Below are 23,737 nucleotides of genomic sequence, written 5' to 3'. Positions count from 1 at the left end.
TGAATTGGGTTATCTGAGTCTGCAGCCCTTTAGATATTACTTATATGCATGAGTTTAGACATCTACCTTCTGCTTGGTAGTTTATCATGTTCCTCATTAACAACAATGAAATGCATTCATGCTGATTGAGGCTACATAGTATTACTATAAAATATGTTGAACACTTTCTCTCCCAAAAATCTATACACCAGCCTTCAAAGGTATATAATCCAGAATACTCAAGATAGCTTGTATAGCAGAAATGAGAGCTGAATTGAGAGAATAATGGTCTGCCTGGTTGATGCATTACATACATTGATGAGGTAGGATTCTAGACTTAGCAGTTCACATCCTTGGTGCATTAAATCACCTGCTAATATCTAAAACTATTCCTTTACGTCCGGATTTTTTAAAAAACTGCCTACACCAGGCATGGGCAAACTTCGGCCCTCCAGGTGTTATTGGACTCCAACTCCCACAATTCCTAACAGCGTATTGTGGGAGTTGAAGTCTAAAACACCTGGAGGGCTGAAGTTTGCCCGTGCCTGGCATACTAAAATATAAAGAATTATTGTTAAGCTATTGAGCATGTTGGCCAAACATATAAGAGAAGATGGCTCCAAGAACAGTTTGTAAGAATTTGGTAAACACTGATGTACCAATGGTATATCACATTCCGAAAGTTAGTGAAGTGCTATAAAAATATTAAGGAAAAATGTTGGAAATGTGAAAAACATTTGGGTACCTTTTACCACATGTGGTGGACCTGTGGAATTGCAAGCATCTACTGGAGCAATATACACAAAAATATATTTTAAAATATTGAATGTAAGATTTCAAATGAAACCAAAATATTTACTTCTGTGAATGACAGATATGGACAAGAATCAAGATATTCTATTTAATTACTTTGTAACGGCAGCAAGAATAATCTACGCAAGAAGATAGAAGATCAAAGAAATCCCAACAATAGAGGAATGGCTACTGAAAATTGTAAACATTATGAGTATGGACACCAACTGTAGAACGACCAAGGATCTCCCGAAAAAATGACTGGACTTTGTTTAAAGCAGTGGTTCTTAACCTTCCCAATGCTGGGACTCCTTAATCCAGTTCCTCAAGTTGTGGTAACCCCCAACCATAAAATTACTTCGGTTGCTAGTTTATAACTCTGATTTTGCTACAGTTATGAATCGTAATGTAAATATCTGATATGCAGAATGTATTTTCATTCACTGGATCAAATTTGACATAAATACCCAATACGCTCAAATTTGAATACTGGTGGGGTTGGGGGGGGGGGTGATTTTGTCATTTGAGAGTTGTAATTGCTGGGATTTATAGTTCACCGACAATGAAAGAGCATTCTGAACTCCACCAATGATGGAACTGAACCAAACTTGGCACACAGAACTCCCATAACCAACAGAAAATACTGGAAGGGCTTGATGGGAATTGACCTTGAGTCTGGGAGTTGTAGTTCACCTACATCCAGAGAGAACTGTGGACTTAAACAGTGATAGATCTGTACCAAACTTGGCACGAATACTGAATATGCCCAAATGTGAACACTGGTGAACTTGACATTTGGGAGTTGCAGATGCTGGGATTTATAGTTCACCTACACACAAAGAGCATTCTGAACCCCACCAATGATAGAATTGGGCCAAACTTCCCACACAGAACCCCTATGACCAACAGAAAATACTGTGTTTCCTGATGGTCTTTGGCGACCCCTCCACGTGACCCCCCCAGGGGTCCTGACCCCCAGGTTGAGAAACACTGGTTTAAAGACTATTTGAAATAAGAAAAAATGAAAATGATAACTTAAATATTAGTTCTTTTTATTGAGAGAGGAAATGGAACATTTTAATAAAGACTGAAAATTAACAACAATCCACCACCTTGATGTAAGAGATTGGAAGTCATCAACTCCCCTTTCCTATTGATTTTTTTTCCTTTTTGCTATTTTCCTTTCATTTCTACCTCTATATGTTGGGTTCAGTGGAGCTCCACACACACACACATACACACACACACACACACATGTATACATACATACACACACCTGTAAATAACACTTTGTTTCCCTTTTTAGTCTGTATTTAATAAAACTTTTTTTTAAAGAATTTGGTGAGCACTGAAATCTTAAGAAACACCTTGGGAAATGACGGGTGAAAGATTAAGGGATCAGAAAGCAGGGTGACCCAGAGATCAGCTCATTGGAAGATCCAATAGTTCTCCTTAATCATTATGTACATGTGGTATCTCTGTTTTGTTTTTGTTTATGCAGTGATTGGAAACTCCTGACAGTCTGAGGATGAATCTACACTGCCATATAATCCAGGTTATCAAAGCAGATAATCCAGATTACCTGCTTTGAACTGGATTATGAGTCTACACTGCCGTACAATTCACTTCAAAGCAGATAATCTGGATTTTCTATAGCAGTGTAGAAAGGGTCTCAGGCCTTTCTAAACTGCTAAATAATCCAGATTATCAAAGCAATTAATCCACATTATTTGCTTTGAACTGGATTATATGAGGCCCCTTCTACATTGCCATACCAAATCCAGATTATCTAATTTGAACTGGATTATATGGTAGTGTAGACTCACATAATCCAGTTCAAAGCTGATAATGTGGATTATCTGATTTGATAATCTGGATTATATGACAGTGTAGAAGGGGTCTCAGGACGTTTTAGAATGGGGGAATTTCCCAACAATTGCATCAGGATTACAGATTCAGGAAGGCCAGATTCAGCTCAAAGGATTTAGGTTCCCCACTGCTGGTTTAAGTCAAATATGGAGAAAGAAAGGAGCTTTAGGTGAAGAATAAGGGCCACCAATACTCAATTTTATTAAGAGGTACACTAAATTAAATTCCATTTCAATGTGTTCTTGAATTCTTGGGAATTTTTGGAATCTTATACAGCTTCTCTATGTTGCGCCAATTAGCAATAACATCAACCAAACAAGAACTACAGGACTGTCATAAGAAGTCAGATCAATCACCAATGTTTTGAGGTGACAAAGGCTCCTTTTCCTCTACTAATCCTGCCAGGTTACTGAACCAACAGGTTAAGAAAGGAAATCCCCACCAAGCATTGCACATGTATGCAATCACCCAATATTCAATGCAAAAACAGTGTAGTTTGCAAATAATGGACTTTCCACTTTAGAATACCAATCTAATATGAATAGTTATAAGAAATCTACATTTTTGACACTTAAATCTAATGTCTTCCAACACAATGGCAGCCAGGATGTCAATCTTTGTACATAGCAACCAGATTTTCTAGTTGTCCTTCAGATCTTTAATACTGCTTCTGCACATATGCTGATCTTTTGTATAGTATCTTTGAAACCAGTGAAGTGTAACATTTTAAGTAACTCCCTCACCAATGACCATGCACAGCTAAGATCTTCTTTCCTATGCATTATCACAACTCTTAAACATTCTGATGTGTGCACAGTTCCATTTGATGATATGTCACACGCCCAATTACTGGAAAGACGCAACAACCCTGCTGAACTCATACGAAGGACCCTACAGAAGAACATTTTATATTCTAACAGGTAAGGTTCGGTGATTGATGAAAACAAAATGACTGATAAATGTGTGACTATCTTCCATTCCTTTTACAATATAAATATTATTACACCTTTACAAAATATCCACCAGTTAATTGTAAATCCACATCACATATGGAAAAGCAAGGCTAACGATTTGACCAGACTAATCTGCTTCAAATCCCCAATATATAATACAGAAAATTGTATAATAATAATAATAATAATAATAATAAAACACTTTCTTTATATTTTGCCCTATCTCTCCAAGGGGACTCAGGGCAGATCACAGTACACATACACGGCAAACATTCAATGCTGTTTGGACAGACAGGACAGAACAGACAGAAAGGAGGTATGTTATGTCGACTTTCAGCTTTCAGCGCCTTTGGAGGTTGTGCTCAAATCCAGCCACAAGGAGGTGCTGTTGCTTCATCCTCTATGATGATGAACCATCAGGATTTCCTCCTTCCTTTAGTGACAGGCATTTTCTGGTCTTTTTCTTTTATGGTGTAGTAAAATACCTCCTCCACTTTTTAGCAGTACCTAATTTCTCTACTTACAGCTCTAAGCTGTTTTCAAAATGCTTAGGTAAACAGTGAGCCCCGACCCAGTCTTTGAACTGGTGACCTTTTGGTTAGTAGCTCTTATTGCTGCTGCTGGTGATTTGCCAGTTGTCCTATAGGAAATGGAATTTATTATTATAATAAATAGCATTGCCTATAAAGCAGTGGTTCCCAACCTGTGGTCCGTGGACCACAAGTGGTCCGCAAGAACGAAAATATGGTCTGTGGTCTGATCATTAGTACACTGTTGCCTCAAAACCATACAGCAACAAGAGAGACTGCAAAATCCTCTTATAGTGCCAAAGAAACAGGGATTTTGGGAGAAGAGAGGCTGACTACCCACAAAAGATTACTACTACCACATCAGCTCTACATTATTAAATATGGTTTTCTGCAGGCAAGCAAATGATGACTATTGGATGACATATGTTCTGTATCAGAAGCTAGAGCTGATGTGGTCTAGCCAATGCAATTTTCTGAATCAGCACCCCAAATAACCAAACCAAATCTAAAGTTGACCAAAAACTGATTCATAACCCTTTTGGTACTAATGTTGGAGAGTGATCCCTGGTCACGTGGTCCCTAGTCAAACTGGTCAAGTGTTTCTGATAAAAAAAAAAAGTTGGGAACCACTGCTATAAAGTGATTGAAACACCTTTCCTATATAAATCCCCCAATTAATGACGTTTGTCTCTTGCATTATTTTTGGAATTATCATAGAACTATTTAACTCTATCTTGTCACAGTCCAGTGACAACTTTATATTGCTGACTTGATTCTGAAAAAGCAAGCAAGACTTCAAAATATGAAAAGAATAGCACACAATAATGCAATTCAAAGAACTGGATATACTCAGGTATAAGATGACCTCACATATAAATCGAGGGCAAAGTTTGGGGGCTGGAATTATGGATTTGTATATGACCCATGGATAGGTTAAGGGTCATTCTACTGAGAGGGAAAAGCACCAGTGCCAGGTCAGGGGGCCAGTTACTCCTGGTCACCACCAAGATTTCACCATTGGAAAGGCCAGAAGTGGCACCATAGTGGAGAAAGTAGAGGGGTCAGTATCTCTTTTATGTTCTTCTGGGATAGGCTGAGCTCTTGCCTTTCATCATTCTACTGGGAAGGAGATGGTTCCTTTTTTATTAGAAGAAGGCATTGTTTGTTTTGTATCAGGTATTATTGATTTATTATTGTGTAACACTATTTATTAGGACAAACTCAGTCTTCACTTTTCCAATGCTCCCATTGGAAAATGCACAAGGATGTGGATGAACGACAACTCTCAAAAAAGTGTGTGAAGCCTCTCCAAATCCCACCTGTATCCCAAGTTGGTCATGTTGGGTGTGTGTTTGGTCAAGTTCCAATGAATAACGGTGAACTACAACTCCTAGATCCTAAGTCAATCACCTCCAAACCAGGCAGTATGCACAGCTGGCTATGTTGGGTGTGTGTGCCAAGTTTGGTCCAGATTCAAAGTTGGCTGGGTTTAGTGCTCTCTGGATAAGGATGAACTACAACTCCCAGAGCTAAGGTCACTCATCCCCAAAGCCCACCGGTATGCACCGTTGGCCATGTTGGGTATGTGTGCCAAGTTTGGTCCAGCTTTTTTGATAAGGTACATTACTTACTTTGACCCATAGATAAGCCAACCCAAGTTTTTTGAGTTCATTTGTTACCAAAATTTCTGGACTTCTACATTAGTGTATATGTTACCTTTCATCTCCAGTGACATCACTGAAGACCATTTCACCTATCAATAGCTAATCCTTCATTTATCAACAGCCAAACCACCTAGAAACAGTAATAGAATCACAGACCTCGTGGGCCATCCAGTCCAACCTACTGCCAAGAAACAGGAAAATCCCATTTAAAGCACCCAGTGACATGACACAAGGTCACTTCACCTAGCAAAGTCTTTGTGTTCCAAACACAAGACTTCCAAGTTTTATACACATACATAACTGCATCTGTCTCTCTGAATACAAAATACCTAAAATACTCCATTCAAAAAGTGCAAGTTTTTCTTTCTCTTTGCTTGAATTTAAGAAGCAGCAACAATTTTCCCTATGTGAGGTAACTACTAATGACAAATGTGAGGTTTAGAAGTGGCATTTAATATGATTGCCTCTAGATAACAAATCGTGTACATAAGCAAATAAACCACAAATGCTTTCCCAATGGCTATGAAATGAATCATATTTAAACTGAGAGCAATAGAGCTTTTTGCTTTCCAAAGCTCTGCCCTACTCCATTCGATACAGCCTTTCAAATATAGTGGGCTGAAACAGAATATAGGACAAAATTGCCCTTTGCCCCTCCTCTCAGTTCTCCAGCTACCATGTTTTCCTGCTGACTCACAACAACAGAGAACAGTCCAATGTAGGTGCTTTATAAATCATCGCCATCTTTCCAATGATCACAATTTGAAATACATAATGACTTGTCAGTTCTCCCATCAGGAACAGCGCTCATGCCTCTGAGTCCTACTCAGATTAAAGTAGTCCTTCACTAATGTTTATGAAGATGAACATATGATGATATACCACTTTCAGCCCTGTTATCTTTCTAATATGCTTCATTATAGAAAGCTTGATTTGGACGAGTGGAAAACTGACAATGTTCCAGTTGGCTTCCCAAATGTATGAAGTAGTGTTTGGTCCCTAGTGTATCTTCTTTCATAGCAGCTTGAACCACAGTCTCTAATAAATGCCTCAACCAACTAATGCATTAGCCCTACCGTAGTAGTAAATAATGCACAACCCCTTTTCATTTTTATTTAATTAAGAGGACATCTTTTATTCATGTGCGAACACCGACAACACACCCCCTACCTCTGAACAGCACTCAGAAGAAAGAGGCAATCGAACAACAGAAATACTAAGATGACCATGGAGCATTTGACTGTAGCCACTTGAGTCCACTTTTTATATTATTACTAGCCATCCCCTGCCACACGTTGCTGTGGCCCAGTCTGTGTATATGTGTGTATATCTTTGTGTATATAGGTGTGTTTGTGTGTATATATATATGTGTGTGTGATTCTGCGCATGCGTTGTAATGTATTTTTTATTCTTTTGCTTTTAAAGTTGCTTCTGCTGTGTTTTTTTAGTGTTTTATGAATGACGGTCACTCATTGGCCTGATAGGTGTATTGTGTCCAAATTTGGTGTCAATTCGTCCAGTGGTTTTTGAATTATATTAATCCCACAAATGAGCATAACATTTTTATTTATATAGATTTCTATAGGGGAAAAGGACAGTATCTAAAAATCCTTTGCATTTAGGACATTTATGATGATGATGATGATGATGATAATAATAATATGCATCCATTCTACAGTGTAGATCAGTGGTTCCCAACCTTTTTTTGACAAGGGACCACGTGACCAGGAACCACTCTCCAACATTAGTACCAAAAAGGTTTACAAATCAGTTTTTGGTCAACTTTAGATTCGGTTTGGTTATCTGGGGTGCTGATTCATAAAATTTCATTGGATAGATCACATCAGCTCTAGTTTCTGATACAGAACATATGCAATCCAGTAGACGCTATCTGCTTGCCCACAGAAAACCATATTTAATAATCTAGAGCTAATGTGGTAGTAGTAATCTTTCGTGGGTAGTCAGCCTCTCCCCTCCCGACATCCCCGTTGCCTTGGAATCATAAGAGGGTTTCACAAGACCAGTTGCTCTTGTAGGTGTCGTAATGGTCAGGCCATCGACCATATTTTCGTTCTTGCAGACCACTGGTGGTCCATGGACCACATGTAGGGAACAATTGGCTCAGTTGTTTTAGTATATACGGATAGACTGCAATTCCTGCACATGTTTACTTGGGAATAAGTCTCATCAAAGCTGTGGGACTGTTTCTGAGTAAACATACCCAAAGAGTTTTCCCCCAATTTTTAAGAATTCCACTTATTTCTATATCTGAGAGTTCAAGTGTTTTTATTATGCATTCATGATCCTAGGTAACTCGTTGTAGTCTAACATTTCCCCCTAACAATGAGGGCACTAATGCCATTCATTGTTGAAGCATCACTGAACATAAATCCATTGAAGCACACACAGCCAGGTGTGAGGGTCTCACAAAGTGTGCAGACCACAGATCGAGCCACTCCACTGAGAAGGCTGTCATCCTGCATCAAACTGGGCGCCTAAAAAACAAAACCCGAATGACAGCTCCAGCGACCAAAGAAAGGGGGAGCGTTTCCTTTCCTTTTTGCTGCGATGTGCAGGTATCCTCACTGAGGGAGTGGGTGGCTGGGCAGCTTTGTTACACACAGATGACTTCAGTATGAAATGGTGGGCATCAATATTCAGTATCCTCAGGGAACAAGTCAATACGCACACATATTTTATCTCAAACTAAAGAAGGATCGTTCATGCAGGTAGGACTGTTAATGCAACTGTCATACAGGTTGCACATCCCTTATCCTTGATTTGTTTGAATTTGCTTTTAATTACTGGATTTCAATACTTATATCAAGTCAATATAGAGTCTATGGCATGATACAGTATGACGTACACTATTAGTAACACTCAAGCAACCAGAGTGTTGCAACAATTCTCCGGTGCTTACCAATTCTCACAAGAGCCTCCTGTATAAAGGCAGTCAAACAAACAAGATAGGTTCTGTAGGTTTGCTCTTAAGCTGAATTTGTTTGTAAGTTCAACCTAGTATTGGATTGCATAGGGAAGGTTTCTCGCCCCTTTAGTGTTTGTTTTGCTATCTGTGCCCTGCTCAGAAGATTTCACCTCACTTTCTGTCTCTGTGATAATTGGATTTGGAAAATGTGGATTGTTTTGGAAACAAGGATAGGCGAGAAAGCTTCAGTGGAGACACCTTTTCCTCATGATAATTCTTTCACGAGTGAATTTCCCTTCCAAGTTATAGATTTTCTCACTTCCTGTTGTCTCACCCCTATTGGAGCCTCCGGTGGCACAATGGAGTAAACCGTTGTGCTGGCAGGACTGCTGACCAATAGGTCAGCGGTTCAAATTCAGGGAGAGTGAGTTGAGCTCCTTTTGTCAGCTACAGTTCCCCACGTGTGGACATGAGAGAAGCCTCCCACAAGGGTGGTAAAACATCATTCAGGTGTCCCCAGGGCAACATCCTTGCAGACTGTCAATTCTCTCATGCCAGAAGCGACTTGCAGTTTCTCAAGTCACTCCTGACATGAACTCCCCACCCAAAAAAAAAACCACACCCTATTCTTAACTATGAATTGTTTGTAAGTCAAATGTTTGTAACTTGGGGACTGCCTGTATCTCAGATTAAAGAAGGCCCATTCATACAGGTAGGGTGGTCAGAAAGACTTGTCATAAAGGTTGAGCATCCCTTATTCAAAATGCTTGAGACCGGAAGTGTTTTGGATTTTGAAATACCTATCTTTGCATAAGAGATACCTTGAGCCCCTTCTATACTGCCATATAAAAATATTATTATGTTTATTTTTATTTAAATTCTGCCTTTTCCCTCCATATGAAGACTCAAAGCAGCTCACAACTAAAAACAAAAGAACTTAAAATGTACAACTATGCAAATATTAAAACAGTATTAAATGTCATTAATATTAAAATGATTCAGGTTAAAACCGTAAAAGCATATAAAATCACAGATGATCTGCTTTGAACTGAATTATATAGCAGTGTATATAAGGCCCTTTCCACACAGCTGAATAAAATCCCACATTATTTACTTTGAATTTGAATATATGGCAGTGTGGACTCAGATAACCCAGTTCAAAGCAGATACTGTGGGATTTTCTGCCTTGATATTCTGGGTTACATGGTTATGTGGAAGGGCTCTCATATGACCTAGTTCAAAGAAGATCATGTGGATTATGTGCTTTGATAAACTGGATTATATGGCAGTGTAGAAGGGACCTCAGAGACAAGTCCTGAGTCTAAAGACAAAATTCATGTATGTTTCGTATACATCTTACAGATATATGTCCTGGAGTAGTCCTGTAGCCAGAAAACAATATTTGGGCGGGGTTTAAACTTTTTTTCTCTGAGATGACTTTTGAGTTCAGTGTCTCCTGATCTGACACAAGATCTTGACAAGGCCCTGAAATTACCATCACTGTGCAAAGGTTCTTCACAGGTAATCAGTCCTGAATAATTGCTCCCTCTTTTAAACCGGTTCTTTTTAGCCACAAAGGGCAATAGTTTCCACAAATGGCAGAAGTATCTTTCTGTTTTCTTCTTCTTCCTTCATCATTAAGAATTTTTCCACTGTGAATTAGCCTAAAGTGTTCAGCCAAGCACACATTGTTCCGATGTTTTATATGGTGTCTATTGAAGACTTCTATTGCATTTTCCCATCGCACAAATGGTTTCGCAAGCAATGCGCCAAGCTTCTGATGACCACCTTTACCCCCAACTTCTCCTCCAAACACCATGAAATACTTAGAGTGCACCTTGTGCATGAAATTAGTAGGCTAACCAGGGAAATCTGTTGGACAATTTGGGTTGAAATCTTAGATGCTTCTTCTTATCCACAGGAAATACATATCTTGACAATACAGTCTGTGGATTTTGCTGTAATTAAGGTTTCACTTGGTCATCAGAAACAGTCTTGTTCATATAAAGGTCTAAAAATGGCACAGCTTCTTCTCTTTTCTCCTGTTCCATGGTTTCTTTGGCAGGGTTTGGATTAGATCAGTGGTTCCCAACCTGTGGGCCGTGACCCTGCAATGGACCGCGAGAACGAAAATCCGGTCCTTCTTCTTTATTTATTTTATTTCTGCTCCTTTCTGCACAGCTAACCAGCCCCACCCCTTTTGGTACTAATGTTGGAGAGCAGTCCCTGGTTAAAGTGGCCCCTGTTCAAAACAAGGTTGGGAACCACTGGATTAGATGGTTTCCACCTGCAATCCAGGTCAACCCCCCCCCCCCCACTCCATGCCCCTACTTGCAGGCTGCTGTCAGGCCAACTTGGTCGCTTTCATTATGTCAGCTATTGCAGATAAGGTAAAGGTAAAGGTTTTCCCTTGACATTAAGTCCAGAAGATGCAGGTCAAGAATAGGGCTCCACAGTCACCTACGGATCCACAAGAATACTGATCCTGGAAGACTATCCTACTCAGCCAATGAGGGATCGCCTAAGTAAGTAAGACCAGTCCTGTCTGACTCTGGGGGTTGGTGCTCATCTCCATTTCTAAGTGAAAGAGCTGGCATTGTCCATAGACACCTCCAAGGTCATGTGGCCAGCATGACTGCATGGAGCGCTGTTATCTTCCTGCCAAAGAGGTACCTATTGATCTACTCACATTTGCATGTTTTCAAACTGCTAGGTTGGCAGAAGCTGGGGCTGACAGCGGGTGCTCATGCCGCTCCATGGATTTGAATCTGCAACCTTTCGGTCAACAAGTTAAACAGCTCAGCAGTTTAACTCACTGCGCCACCGGGGCCTCCAATAGCTATTGCAGCTATCGCCATGTATATTGGTAGAAAGGTTGGTAATGACAGTGTGAATAATCAAAATGTGGTTGAGATAGTGCTTGGAGTTCTGGAGAGATGCTAATTTTTGTCTCAGAAACTGGAAGCAATTGCATTTTCCAATACTGAGGGATAATTGTAGAAATGGGTATACACCAGACATGGGCCAACCTGGGCCCTCTCTCTAGGTGTTTTGGACTTCAACTCCCACCATTCCTAACAAGGAGCTCCAGGTGGGGCAGTGGGTTAAACCCTTGTGGCGGCAGAACTGAAGATCCGACAGGTTGGAGGTTTGAATCAAGGGAGAGCGCGGATGAGCTCCTTCTATCAGCTCCAGCTCCTCATGCGGGGACATGAGTGAAGCCTCCCACAAGGATGATAAAATATCAAAACATCCAGGCGTCCCCTGGGCAATGTCCTTGCAGACGGCCAATTCTCTCACACCAGAAGCAACCTGCAGATTCTCAAGTCACTCCTGACAGGACAAAAAAAAAATAGAACATTATAATAAAAAACCATTCCTAACTGCCTCAGGTCCCTGCCTTTCCCGCTTAATCGGCTGAGGGGGGAAAGGAAAGGACCTGAGGCAGTTAGGAATGGGGGGAGTCGCAGTCCAAGAGAGAGGGCCCAAGTTGGCCCAGGCCTGGTATAGACACTGAGCCAGGCGAAAGCAAAGGCGACCTGGTTGCCTCCAATGCGGCCAATGCGGGATGCCCGGATGAAAGGATGCTCAGCCTGCCTAGAGAAGGGGGGCTGTGTGTGTGTCAAAGGCAGCAGAGGCGTTTGCCCAACGACGCCGCCCCCTTGGCAGGCAGCCCCTATATAGGCCCAGGGAAGACCCTGGCTTGCTTCCTCCTCCTCCTGGTTGCAAGCAATGGGGAGCCTCTCCTGGGGAAGAAGGCAGGCGGGAGAGCCGTGGAATAGCCATGACAATGCAAACCCCTCGCATACATAGAGGAGACCAACCTTGCACACACACACCCGCGCGCCTGCATCCTCTCCACAGAGAAGGCCTTCCCGCCTCCCACGCCTCCCTCTTTCTGCTTCCCCCACTTTCCCCTCGCGCCCTGCCTCGCCCAGCCCTCTTTCTTTGGGGAGGGCACGGCCTCCCTTAGCCCCTCACACACACACACCCCCCTCTCTTTTCCATAGGCTTGCCCTTGCCTTACCTGCCGCGGAAGAGCTTCTCTTTCTCTCTCCTCGCAAATCCCTGGCCGCCTACTCCCTTCCTCGCCTCTACCGCCTCCTCCTCCTCCTCCTCTTCAGCCTGAGCTGGTGTCACTCCCCAAAAGCCAAGCAAGGAAGGGAAAGGCAGCCCCCACCCCCTCCCTTGCTGTTTCCGGCAGCACCAAATAAAGCCCCAAAGATGACACACGCGGAGGGAGAGAGAGAGGCAGGAGAAGATGGAGAAGGAGAGCGCGAAAAGGGGGTGGAGTGTGTATAAGCAGAGCAGTCAGGCGGGGAGAGAAGTAGGGCTCCACTCTCCCTCGGGGGGCACTGCCTGAAGGAAGATGAAGGGGGGGGGGGGGGGCGTTATTTGAAGGAAGCCCCTCTGAAAAGGTGGGAGAGAGAAGGAGGGATACGCTTTACTGTCTGGAAGGGACATTGTAGCATTTGGAGGAAATAGAGAATCCTTGAAGCAGAGCACTTGATGAACCAACCAGGGAACAGCATATTATTTGAGAACACAGACATGCTGGACCACTCCAACAACCTTCATGTCAGACTGCTTCCACACAGCCCTATAGCCCAGAACATCAAGGCAGAAAACCCCACAATATCTGCTTTGTACTGGGTTATTTGTGAGCCCTTCCACACAGCCCTTAATCCCAAAATACCAAGGCAGAAAACCCCACATTATCTGTTTTGAGCTGGGTTATCTCTGAGCCCTTCCACACAGCCCTTAATCCCAAAATATCAAGGCAGAAAACCCCACATGTTTTGAGCTGGATTATCTGTGGGCCCTTCCACATAGCCCTGTATTCCAGAATATCGAGGCAGAAAATCCCGCAATATCTGCTTTGAGCTAGGTTATCTTTGGGTCCTTCCACACAACCCTATAACTCAGAATATCAAAGCAGAAAATATCTGCTTTGAACTGGGTTATCAGAGTCCACACTGCCATATAGTCTATTCAAAGCAGAAAATGTGGGATTTTATTAAGATGCGTGGAAGGGGTCCCAAAGGGCACATCCACACAGCCCTTTAAACCAGGAACAATCACATTTTAAAAACAAATGGGGCCAGGACTGATTTTCCTTCTGCCCCCTTCTCCTGGCACGTCTTTTCTACATTTAAACATTTCTACATTTAAACATGGAATTAAAAGCATGTCAGTGTAAACATTAAAATCACACAATCCAACAATCGTAGTCCAGGCTGTTCCAAATATATCTATTGCACATAATTCCTGATCATTTCTTACACTGCTTCCTGCCCAAAGCCAAGTTTTTACTTTTCCTCTAAAGGCCAGGAGGGAGGACATTGATCTAATTTCATTGGGGAAGGAGTTCCATTAGCATAACCATTTAAAATACAGTGGATATGAAAATTAAAACAGGATTAAATATAAACAGTATTTTTAAAATCCCCATTGAAAACTATTAAAACAAATCCAAAGTCAAAAACCGCAGCACCACCTGAATTGATCTTAAACACCTTCATCTTTAAAGGCCTGCCTGAATAAAAAGGTTTTAGCCTGCTGCTGGAAGGACCGCAGGGAGGGCGACATTCTGACTTCCCTGGAAAAAGGGGGATTCCAGAGTCGAGGGGCAGCCACCGAGCCACATTTCCTCCTCAATGTGACATCTATTTAAATATTTAAACATGGCTGTCGTGTCCCCTCTCAGCCTTCTTGTCTCCAAGTTCAACAACCCCAGCTCCCTCAGCCTTTCCTCCTCAAACCTCTGTGGAAAAAAAAAAAAGGGGGGGGGGGAGGGAGCCAAGGCTCAGGTCCCAAAGGTGGAGAGGCTCCTTGGGTATGGAGGTGAAGGAGAAACCAACATCTTAGGACAGGATTTGGGGTTTCGTCAAGGAAGAGGTGAGGAGGGGCAGGAGGAAGGAATGCTTTCCCAGGAACTCTGTGCACATTTTCCAGCTCAAGTTTCACCTCCTGGTTGTCCCTGCCCCACCTTCTCAAGTCCAGGTTAAACATAGCCCAAATAATGGACCCTGGAGAGGCCTGCTTACTCGTTCTGTGGACTGAAGTGAACCTGGGGCTGGGATGGTTTTGAAATCAGAGGCACTCACTTCTAGTCCTGTGAGTCGGCTTAGGGTCATGTTACTGGGCTCCTTCCAAAATAAAAGGTCCCACTGTAAATAAATAAAAAAAGATCAGGAATCTTTGGTCAAGTCACACTATGCAAACTATCAACAGTATATCATTTGTCCTGGCAGAGTATTTTCCACCAGTGCATCATCATTACTTTTGCTGAACCCAATATTCCCAGCTTCTTGTTAGGAGGTCTTTTGGTTCTGTTCACTTGTCCAATATAGAGCATTTGAAGGAAAGAGATGACTGGAAGAGTACAGAACAAGATGACGATGACTATGATGATGACTCCTATCCCACTTTGTCTCTCTTAATAAGAGACACAAAGTGGCTAACAATAAAGGCAATGCAATATATAATTTAAAACTTAAAAACCCTGCAAACATTAACATAGAATTAAACATTGAAACTATACTATGCAACACAATTTTTGTTCCTGGATTATAAATGTCATTTCCTAATTGGTTCTACCATAAAAACATGAAAAATGTTTATTAAACTGCAAAACTTTGTTTTTGCAGGACATCTAGAGGCACATTTTACTATAGTTTTTCAATTTTAAAAAAATTATTGTATCAGAAGCAAACCAAGGATACAGTTGTAATGTATGTTTAAAAACACAACGCAAAAAAATGGCATTATACTAAATGTTCTTTGACCAGTAGCTGGCCACTTGGAGTGCCTGTGGTGTTGCTATAAGAAGGTCCTCCATTGTGCATGTGGCAGGGCTCAGACTGCATTGGAGTAGGTGATCTGTGGTTTGCTCTTCTTACTCACATGTCGTGGACTCCACTTTGTGGCCCTATTTCTTAAGGTTGGCTCTGCATCTCATGGTGCCAGAGAGCAGTCTGTTCAGCACCTTCCAAGTCACTCAGTCTTTTGTGTGCACAAAGGGGAGTCATTCATTCGGTATCAGCCATGGATTGAGGTTCCGGGTTTTAGTCTGCCACTTTTGAACTCTTGCTTGCTGAGGTATCTCTGTAGATCTTAGAAAACTATTTCTTGATTTAAGGCGTTGGCATGCTGGCTGATATCCAAACAGGAGATGGGCCGGAAATGTCACTGCCTTGGTCCTTTCATTATTGGCTGCTATTATTGGGGATGAGCCGACAGATGTCAGTTGGTGCTATGCCAGCTATACAGTATAATTTCTTCAGTGCTGTAGGAAGTAGACATCCTGTGATAATGCAGCATGTCTGTTTTAGCGTGGTGAGATGTGTTCCACACTGGGCATGCATACTCTGCAGCAGAGTAGCAAAGCACAAGGACAGATGTCTTCACTATATCTGGTTGTGATCCCCAGGCTGTGCCTGCCAGCTTTCATCTGATATTGTTTCTAGCACCCACTTTTTGCTTGATATTCAAGCAATGCTTCTTGTGGGTCAGAGCATGGTCCAGGGTAACTCCCAGGTGTTTGGGTGTGCTGCAATGCTCCAGTGGGATTCCTTCCCATGTAATCCTTAGAGCTCGAGATGCTTCTTAAGATGGAAAGCACACATCTAGATAGATTAGGAATCAGCTGGTTTTCCCTGTAATAGGCAGTAAGAGCACCTAAAGCTTTGGAGAGTTTCTGTCCAACCATTTCAAAGCTTGCTGCTTGGGCAGTGATGGCACGATCATCAGCATAGATGAAACATTCTGTCCCTTCTGGCAGTGGCTGATCCTTTGGCTAAATGTTAAACATTGATGGAGCGAGCACACTCCTCTGATATTCAATGAATATCTCATAGAGTCTCAACCAATTCAACATAGTTTGTGGCAGTCACAAAAAACACAGTTTCTGGAGTATGATAATTACTTTCAAAGTAAGTACTACACAATTAAACAGGAAATAACACTTTCAAACCAGGAACAGAACATTTTTCAAATTTTGTTACATAGTACTATTAAAAATAAACAGTTAAAACCATTAAAACCAATTTAAAATCTATTCATATAGCTAAAACAGTTCACAGCATTCCCCAACTTGATCTTAAAATATGTTTCTGTCAATATAAGCTTTAACTTAGAACAATGCGTTTTTATAGAAAGTCTCTTCCAACTCTATGATTCTATGATTCTATACAGAGGCTGGGTGGCCATCTGTCGGAGGTGCTTTGAATGCAATTTTCCTGCTTCTTGGCTGGGGGTTGCACTGGATGGCCCATGAGGTCTCTTCCAAAGCTATGATTCTATGAAGTGTCTATCAGTTTCCATTCTTTTTAGCTAAAAGACACATAATATTATATGCTAGACAGGCTTGGAGACAGGCTGAGAGAAGCAAAATATGTGCAGGGCTTGGACAATAGGGTGAATTCTCACAGGAGACATAAAAACAGGAAAGATCACATGTTAATTGCATTCACATAATTAATGCCAACTCTAGTTTGTCTGGTTTATGCATTTATTTAAGCCAATTTATCTTTTGCAAAAGAGAAATTCAAGGCGGTGCATATGCTTGAACAAAGACAACACAATCCCTTGTTGCAAACTGTTTGTTCATCACGCAGGTAGAGCTTGATCCCTGGAAAACAGAGCTTTTGACAGACTGTGCCAGCAGAAACAGTTTCCAGACCCACTTTAGGAGGGAGAGCAATGAAAATATCCAAATGTGGAATGCTGCAGCACAGAGTGTTCTGGTGCCAAGAACAAATGCCTATGGAATGACACCAAATGCAAACGTACATTAGTGCAAATAGAGCATTGTGACACCTTTGTGTTCTGTATAAAATGCATTCAAAGTATCCACAGATTCCCGTTTCTGCGGTTAATTGGAGGAGAACCCACATATAAGCATGCACAAGAGATGTGAGATTTTAAATGTAAGGAACTAATATTTTCAAAATGTGCACATGTTAATGGGCTTCTTGTTTAATTTTGTGAAATGAGTGCCCTTTGTTATGGTGGATAGAGGGAGAGAATGTCCAGTCATTTCTCTCTTCATATAAACATATCAGTTCCACGTGAGCTACTGTGAAACAATGCAAAATTATTGTGCCCAGTTTGCTCCTCGAGGTGATGAACAAAATGGCATCCTTCCATACTCCATACACAAAATTGAACTGGGTTACTAGTTTAATCTTTATCCCTGACAGTGCAATAACATCCCTCAACATACTTAAAGCCAGCAGGCTTTCTCCCCCCCCCCCCCCCATATTACTCCAACTATTCTGAATTGGCAGGGACAGCCTTGATTACATTATCACTTCTTTTCCAGCCCCTTTAAAATGTCTCTATTTCTCTCTCCTTCTCCCATTTTCCTTTCAGTGCAAAAATAATTTAATTAAACAGTAAGAATAGTCCTTCCAAATAAGCTCAGTCAAAAACAAACTGCTGCTGCTTCACCTAACTTATGAGCCGTTTTGGTGCAAAGAGTTAAACTTTTGTGCCGACAGACCTGCTGACCTGAAGGTTTGAATCCGCAAGATGGGGTGAGCTCCCTTCTGTCAGCCCCAGCTTCCCATACGGGGACATAAGAGAACCCTCCCACGGGATGGTAAAACATCCAGGCATCCCCTGGGCAACATCCCTGCAGACGGCCAATTCTCTCATACCAGAAGCTACTTGCAGTTTCTCAAGTTGTTTCTGACACAAACAAAGAAAACCTAACTTCTGTGTTGTTCCTCATTATTAACCTTTGTCATCTTGTATTCTCAAAGGCTTTCGTGGTCGGAATCACTGAGTTGTTGTAGATTTTTTGGACTGTATGGCCATGTTCTAGAAGCATTATCTCCTGACGTTTTGCCTGCATCTGTGGCAAGCATCCTCAGAAGTTGTGAAGTTTGTTGGAAACTAGGAAAATAGGGTTTATATATCTGTGGAATGTCCAGGGTGGGAGAAAGAACTCTTGTCTGTTGGAGCTAGGTGTGAATGTTTCAATTGGCCACCTTGATTAGCATTTGATGGCCTGACAGTTTTTAGGTGTTGCTTGTTACTGCCTGGGAAATTCCTTTATCATCTTGATTGCACTCCAGTATTGTCTGGTCATATGTGTCCCTGTTTGCACCTGTGAAACGTTGGAGAGCATGTTGTCCTCTGCTATTAACACCTTTCAGCATTTGTTGCCTTAAACAAGCACATCACTCTTCCTAATGAAAATTATTTACTTGACATGTTTATCTTGATTTAAATCACAGCGGACCAGCAAGGCAGTGCAGTCCTACGCCTGAAGAGCAGTGTGAATTGGAAACGTTGTTTACAGCCCTGAATCTGTTGCGAGAGAAGAGTATATCCCCCCTTTTCTTACCTATGCTGCATTAGAGAGTTGGAGGGCAAAGTTCCACATCCTTTAGATCAGACATAGGCAAACTTCAGACCTCCAGGTGTTTTGGACTTCAATTCCCACAATTCCTAACAGCTGGTAGGCTGTTAGGAAATTGTGGGAGTTGAAATCCAAAACAACTGAAGTTTGCCCAAGGCTGCTTTAGATGCTTAAAGAGTAACGGTGGTGATAATGAGGTGAGCATTGGTAAGAATAAGAGGAAGTCTTTCTCCTCTCATTCTAATGTATGCCTTCTCCCTGATCTTGCACATCTTGATTGCACTCCTTTAGAAACGTGCACCATCCTGAACTTGTGGCTATGAGTCACATCTCCCAAATAAACTGTTATTGCTGTTTAAGGGTCCTGTAAACTGATAGGGGATGATTCAGGCCAAAATGACTTTGGGGACTGTCACTAAAGATCTGCTTTTTCCCACATGACAACCAAAATACCAAAATCCCAGTCAGACTCCCTTTGCTGCCTGAGCAGCAAGCAATGACTGGAGAGAGGATCTGCCCTATTACCACATCTCTTTTGGGGAATGTCCTCCCAAAGAAGACTTGTGTATCATCAAACAGAATATATTTTCAGGGACAAATGAAGAGGCCTTCTGAGCCACCACCTAACTAACACTTTGGGAACGTTCTCATTTCTTGAGCTACATTATCTATAGAAATAAAACTGTAATGTTCGTTTGTGGGATTAACATAACTAAAAAACCACTGGGTGAATTGACACCAAATTTGGACACAATATACCTATCAGGCCAACAAGTGACCATCACTTATACAAATACTGGAAAACACAATGAAAGAGACTTAAAAAGCAAAAAAAATTGCATTGCAACGTATGCGCACAACCGCATAAATACACAAATACACAAATACACACACACGGATATATTTTTCCTTTTCCTTTTTTTCTCTTTGTTTGCCCGTTTTCTTTTCTTTGAGTTGTGGAATGCATTGGTTTTGTTAAAATCACTTAAATAAGGTTTGAAGTCTCAACATGAAATTCACATATATTTCATGTGCACCTTATAAATTGTCCGAAGGTAATTTTATACCCAATAATTTAAATAAATGTGTGCATGAAACAAAGTTTGAGTACATTGAACAATCAGAAGCCAAGGTGTTTCTCCTCAGTTTCCCATGTGTACAATGCTGGATTTTGGAGCATTTTGGATTTCCAGATATGGGATAAACCTGTACTTTCTTAACAACACCCATGTTTAACATTTCATGTGAATACTGTTCACTCACAGAGACAAAATTTCAATACAGATTGTACCTATATTTAATATCAGATGTGACAATTTCTATTAAAATTGTAACACATCCTATATACCAACCAAAACTGTGTGGAACTAAAGGCTTACCAATGATTCAGTGCAATTACTAATACCCAGATAAGAATTAGAATTAAATCCGAGTTACATACTGTACAGAATCCCTAGATGGGATTCCAGTCTAATAATCCGTATCAGCATGACACTTTAATAGTGAGGATTAACTATCACTTACAAAGATATACTAAGAGTAGGAGATTAACACTATATTTTCACAGTGTTTTTTTTAGGAAAAGGGGGAAAGTTATATTTACCAATAATCACACTTTATATGACTCCATCTATGTAGAATGTTGTGGAGTTGCCTTCCCTAAATCAATTTTATTGGCACTAGAGATGAATTAACTATTATTCTGAGAAAAGACAAGTAAGGTAAAGGTAAAGGTTTCTTCTGGCATTAAGTCCAGTCGTGTCTGACTCTGGGGGGTGGTGTTCATCTCCATTACTAAGCCGAAGAGCCGGCGTTGTCCATAGACACCTCCAAGGTCATGTGGCCAGCATGACCGCATGGAGCGCTGTTACCTTGCTGCAGAAGTTATTGATCTACTCACATTTGCATGTTTTTGAACTGCTAGTTGGGAGAACAGTGGGAGCTCACCCTAACAGTGGGAGCTCACCCCGCTCCCTGGATTTGAACCATTAACCTTTCAGTCAGCAAGTTCAGCAGCTCAGCAGTTTAACCCGCTGCACTCTTGTTAAATAGACTCTTGCAATAGGGTATGTCTATATTTTCTTGGAGGTGGAGGTTTTTAAATCCTCTGCAATGTAGGTCTACATTTTTCAGTTTCTTATGGCCACTCTGTACCAAGAAGAGACCTTTTATTTGCAGAAAATATTTCCTAGCTAACATATGAGGTAAAAAAACAAGAGAGAGGAAGATTTGTGAGTCCTCATTCTTTGATGCCACTTAATAGATAACAAAGCCCCCAATCCATTTTGAATACTTCCAGGTGGAGCTTTTAATATGCACTGTACACCATTTATCATAGTAATTTTACAGGCATCCAGGCACTGCATTGTCTTCTAGTCATTAACTCATGTTTTATCTTCCCTTTAGTTGTTCTTTTTCTCTTAATGAGGACAACCCGTTTAGTTGGAAGGCTTCAGTATGGTCCATAAAAATATTTCATGCAGGTGTATAAAACTAGTGTACTTGTGAGCGGCAACAAGGGAAGGACAGGGCAGGAAAGAGGTTAAGGTAAGTGAAATTAATTGCAAAGAAGAGACCATGACCCCCCATTTGCCGGCTACTGGTGTGGTTGGTTAAATTGCAACAAAATATGTAAGAAGAACAAAGGGCATAGGCACTATATTACCTTTTTGCAAAGAATAAATAACTGGAAATGCTACCAGATAAGGTGAATCAAGGCTCAGGTGTGGAAGAAAGCAAATTAGGAAATAATCACACTCTAAAGCTTTGAACTGTTAGAAAGGGAAAAAGAGAAGTCAGGTATAAAGAACCACGTTATGGTGAAACTGTCCCCCATCCTAATACATGTGTTTTATTTTTCAATCAACATGTTAACCTTATATATACATTTATTTATATATATATGTTTATTCATACATATTATAAGTGAATAGGTATATACATTGATCTATACCATATCATAGACTTGAGGATAAATCCAAATTATCCGCTTCATCATATTTGTTAAATTCCACCGAGTCCTACACTTTAGAAGTGTTAAGCCATGGTGTTCACCACATTAGGTTGAGTTCAAGTGTAGGGTAGAGCATTCTTTCTGTATTTTAAGCAAGAGGGGAGCAGCTATCTCTTCATACATTTCAGGAGATGGTTGAAAAGTGGATTTTTGGTAATGATCCGGATGTAGATGGGCAAAATGGCAAATTCTGTAATGTGATGGCATTCGTTGCTCTCAGATTTAAAATGAAACGTTTTCCCAATTTGTGGAAGGAGCCAAAATACCATGGTTAGGGAAAGTTCTGCCATTACCATTTGCTTATCAAGTTTTTACTTTGCCAAACATTTCTTTAAAAAAAAAATAGCTTCCTTTCCTTTCCTTCCTTTCCCTTGTGATATGTCTGTGCCTTGTGTTGCATGGGAAAGCCAGGACAGAAGGACACCAATCTCTGGGTGCATCTGCACTGGAGAAAAAAAGCAATAAGGAACCGCTTTAAATAACATTGCTCCATATGATATAGTTCTGGGAGTTATAGTTTCCCAAAGTCTACACCCTTCTCTGGGTGCATCTGCACTGGGGAATAAAAACAGTTAGGGCCACTTTAAATAACATAACTCCATACTAAATAGTCCTGGAAGTTATAGTTTCCCAAGGTCCATACCCTATTTTGGGTGCATTTACACTGTGGAATGAATGAGGTTGGACTTTAATTTAAATGCCATGTCTCCATGAGATGGTCTTGGGAATTGCAATTTCCCAAGGTCCATGAACCTTCTGTGGGTGCATCTATTTATTAATTAATTAATTTGCTTCACTTGTATATTGCTTTGCTTACCCCAGGGAGGGGACTCACAGCAGTTTCCAACATATTTATGGCAAAATGTAATGGCTCACATACATAAAAAAAACCCCAGCAACCATGACATATAACTATCAATTAGATCATAAAAAACGTAATGTTTAGACAAAATGTGGAGTTAAAAACATATTAATATAAAAGTTAAAATCACATAATCCAGAAATCATGGTCCAAGGCTGTCTCAAATGTCAAATAGCAATTGCACATAATCTCTGATCATTCCTTGTATTGCTTACTGCCCAAAAACTTCATCACACAGCCAAGTTTTCACTTTTTTTCTGAAGGCCATTAGGGAGGGCACTGATCTAATTTTGTTGGGGTGGGAGTTCCATAGTCGAGGAGCCACCACTGAAAACGCCCTGTTTCTCATTCCCAGCAGTTGCACCTGTGAAATGAATGCAGCTGGACCTTACTTTAAATATCATAGCTCCATACTATGCAGTCCTGGGAGTTATAATTTCCCAATGTCAATACCCTTCTCTGTGGAGCAGCTGAGAGAGGGGGGGGGGAGAGTGCATCACTGCTTTCCCTCCCTGCTTCCTTGCTTCCTTTCCCAGTGGGCAGCTGAGAGAGAGAGGCTAGAGAGCTCAGGGAATTGAAGATACGTAACAGCTGACATTTCAAAGGGGGGGGGGTTTCCACAAAGAACATGGAGGGGAAGGATGGTGGGAAGTGCCTAGAGATTACAGTGTGATGGCAAATCAACTGAAAGAATGCTGAGTACAACTGAGTCACACAGATTGATTTAACAGTATGATGAAGGTAGGGAAATAATCTGCTTCATTTCAAAATGGAATATGA

At 41.1% G+C, this 23,737-nt stretch overlaps 1 protein-coding gene across 1 annotated transcript in view; it reads right to left on the bottom strand.

Annotated features, from left to right (window-relative positions):
- Positions 1 to 12,993, bottom strand: part of CAP2 (cyclase associated actin cytoskeleton regulatory protein 2) — a 57,553-nt gene extending 44,560 nt beyond the window's left edge. Inside the window, exon 1 of the mRNA XM_060774850.2 lies at positions 12,741 to 12,993. The gene's annotated coding sequence lies outside the window, so the exon portion shown is untranslated. The remainder of the gene's footprint in view (positions 1 to 12,740) is intronic.
- Between the last annotated feature and the right edge of the window lie 10,744 nt (positions 12,994 to 23,737).

Source organism: Anolis sagrei, chromosome 4, assembly GCF_037176765.1.
Source record: "Anolis sagrei isolate rAnoSag1 chromosome 4, rAnoSag1.mat, whole genome shotgun sequence".
In the NCBI taxonomy this organism is placed as follows: Eukaryota; Metazoa; Chordata; class Lepidosauria; order Squamata; family Dactyloidae; genus Anolis; species Anolis sagrei.
This window is presented reverse-complemented; position numbering and strand designations above follow the sequence as displayed.